The 3,358-nt window shown below is 42.0% G+C and overlaps 1 pseudogene; it reads left to right on the top strand.

Moving 5' to 3' along the window:
- Positions 1–1,017: 1,017 nt before the first annotated feature.
- Positions 1,018–1,653, top strand: LOC102862720 (annotated as a pseudogene).
- The last annotated feature ends 1,705 nt before the right edge of the window (positions 1,654–3,358 follow it).

Below are 3,358 nucleotides of genomic sequence, written 5' to 3'. Positions count from 1 at the left end.
TCCAGTGAAGCCTTGGAAAGCCGAGTCTGAACGGACTCCATGGCCGTGGATTTGGGTTAAGGAAGAAATCTTAAGGGAAGAGAGAAATCTACACCCTAATGCTTTCACTTTCCAGCCTGTGAATCTTTTGAATGGGCTGGGGTGGCCCTGAATGAGGTCAGGTGACTGGGAATTGGGGAATGACAACATTTTCCAAAAGTTGGTTCTACCTCTCAGTAAAGGCAAATATCTCTTAAGTTACAAATAAGAAAGAGATTTTTTTTAAAAGAAATCCTCAGATGCATCGCTGTGGGGTTGGAACTGGCTCATAGCTGACCGTCCAGTGGGTGTCCTGAGCTGTAAATCACATTAGAGGAGATTGCTCACCTTCCTGCAGAGCAGCTGCTGAATTCTACCTGCCAGAAAGGAGCAACTCCCCTAAAGCACTAGGCTACTGGGAGTCAGAGATGACTTCGACCAGTGCTGGATTGATGTCTATGGTCTGAGCTATTTTACAGCTAGGTAAGGGCAGAGGTTAACTTGTAGATTTTTGTCAGATAGAGAAAAAAAAAGAAATATCTGTTCCCAGGGGAATAGATAACTCTAAAGGTTACAATTTGTGGCCCTCTTGCCCATTAAGCACTTTTATATCTGGCCTAATAATCTTCTATGAATATTGACTACTAGCATCTAGCTCTTTAAAGATTCTGAACTGTTTCCCGCCCACCCTCCCAACACTGCTCACTGTGTTCCATCGAATCAGATCCAACTGGCACAAGAGGAGATTGCCCCTCCTCCAGCAGAGCATCTGGTGGATATGAAACTAACCAAACTGTGTGCCTTCAGGATTGCAGTGCAGCTTCTTGCCACTAGGCCACCAGAGCTCCTTATCTGACCTGCTTTAACATATGATGGCTCACTTGTTGATTATTTAAATAAATCGGATACATTCCTTTTATATTTGCTCAAGACTTTACCTTTTTGAAAATTGTATTTTGGTGCATTTAAGGCAGGAGCTCCTGTGGGCAGTAGGAGCAGATGGAGGTGGAGACAGTCGAGCTTCATACGATGAAGTTTGATGATCTAAAGCAAGAATGTCCTGCTCGTGGTTTGGAGATCGAGGGAATAAAACAAGAGCTCATCAACAGGCTCCACGCATATCTTGAAGAGAATGTTGAGGAGGATGCGAATGAAGACATACTGGGAATGAAATAGAAGAACCAAAGCCCATAGACTTGCCTGTCAAAGAGGAAGAACCAACTGGAAAAGACTGTTAATGTGGCAGCAGAGGAGAAAGAGGTAAAAATGGCACCAGAAATACCACAGGCTGAAAGTCTGCAAGAGGGCTGAAGATTCCACGATCCCATACACCTGTAAGTCTGGAGAGTAGGAAAGCTTCCCGGCAGCCGGTTTGACATTTCTCTAGTGTCAATAAAAGGCTTGTCACCAGACACCAAGCCTGTGGTTAACTTGGATAAGTTGAAGGCAAGAGCTCAACTCACCAGGAAGTCTGAAGATGATGAGAAGATGCAAAAGACAAAGAAGCAATCTGGAATTGTCACAAGTTCTGCTGGACCTGGAACCATGGAAGATACAGAGGCAAAGAAGAGGAAAGAGCAGAGCGCTCTGGAATTGCTAGATGAAAAGCTCTTCATGTGTTCTGTTCTTCAGTGATCTCCATTACTCTGATCCTTTTTGGTCACATAAACACCTAAATGCACAATTCTGTGTCTAGGTCCTGCTTGCAATGAGGGAGCATGTACCTCAGGTGCATCCTTGAACTCCAGTAGGTGTTTGACTTATTGCTGTTTAAACTTTGAGATGGAGCTGTGTTTTCTTTATTTTTAAAATTTTTTTGTTAATAATAATAATAATAATAATAATAATAATAATAATAATAATAATAATAATAATAATAATAACTGCAGATGACATAACCTTGCTTGCCAAAATTGAGGAGGACCATGGCCTGTATCAGGCACACCTTAGTCTCCAGACTGACATCATTGCTCTTCAGTACTTTGGAGAGGACTCTGACAGCTAAGACTTTCCCAACATGATACATCTTTTAATTTCCTGGCTGCTGGTGCCAAGAGTTTTGATTGTAGAGCCAAGCAAATTAAAGCTGTTTACAATCTGAATCTCTTCACCATCCATCACGATGCTACCAGTGGTGAGAATCTTTGTTTTCTTGATGTTGAGCTTTAATCTATATTGAAGACTACAGTCCTTGACTTTCTGCAGCAAGCACTTCAGGTCCTCCTCAGTTTCAGCAAGCAAATTTGTGTCATATACGTAACACAGATTGTTGATGAGTCTTCCTCCAATCCTGATGCCACATTTCTCCTCATAGAGCCCAGCCTCCCGGATAATCTGTTCTGCATAAAGGTTGAAAAGGTATGGAGACAGGACACATCCCTGGCATATGCCCTTCCCAATTTTAAACCATGCAGTGTTTCCTTGCTCTGTTCTGATGACTGCCTCCAGGTCCAAGTACAGGTTTTGTGTAAGCACAATCAAGTGTTCTGGGATTTTCATTGTTCACAGAGTCAGCCACAGTTTGTTATGATCCACACAGTCAAAAGCCTTTAAATAGTCAATGAAACACAGATAGACATTCTTCTGGTACTCCCTGCTTTCAGACAAGATCCATCTAACATTAGCTATAATATCCCTAGTACCACGACCTCTTCTAAATCCAGCTTACACATCTGGCAGTTCTCTGTTGACATATTGTTCCAAACATTTTTGGATAATTTTCAGCAAAATCTTGCTTGCATGTGATATCAATGATATTGTTCGATAATTTCCACACTCTGTTGGGTCACCTTTCTTTGGAATGGGAACAAATATCGATCTCTTTCAGTCAGGTGGCCAGGTGATTGTTCTCCAGATTTCTTGGCACAACTTGGTGAGCACATCTAGGACAGCCTCTGTCCTATGTTTGTTGACATGTATCAGTTGGTATACCCAATTCCTGGGGCCTTGTTTTTAGCCCATTCTTTCAGAGCAGCTTAAGCTTTCTACGTCATCACCACAGGCTCTTGCTCATATGTTGTTTCATTAAATTCTTCTGTGTTCGCCAATTCCTTTTGGTACAATGACTCTGTATACTCTTTCCATCTTGACAACAAGATGGTATATTATCTTTGCGAAAATTCCTAGCCAAGTGAGAGCTGATTGGGGAACTTCAAACAATGTTGCTGCAGAAGTTCCACCCTCAGAGATGGAGGTGTTCAGAGATGCATTAGCCTCAGACAAGAGATTTTGTTAACTGTATTTAGGATTAAGAATCTCTCTCTGCCTAAGGGAATGTCTGATTCTCATGAAGCCACTTCTGATCCAGCCTTGTTTGAACTGATACATCCTCACTTGATGA

The sequence above is a fragment of the Elephantulus edwardii genome, unplaced genomic scaffold (assembly GCF_000299155.1).
Source record: "Elephantulus edwardii isolate Elephantulus edwardi_28Jun2011 unplaced genomic scaffold, EleEdw1.0 scaffold00132, whole genome shotgun sequence".
Lineage (NCBI taxonomy): Eukaryota > Metazoa > Chordata > Mammalia > Macroscelidea > Macroscelididae > Elephantulus > Elephantulus edwardii.
Note: the sequence above shows the minus strand (reverse complement) of the source record. Positions and strands in the feature narration are given on the sequence as shown.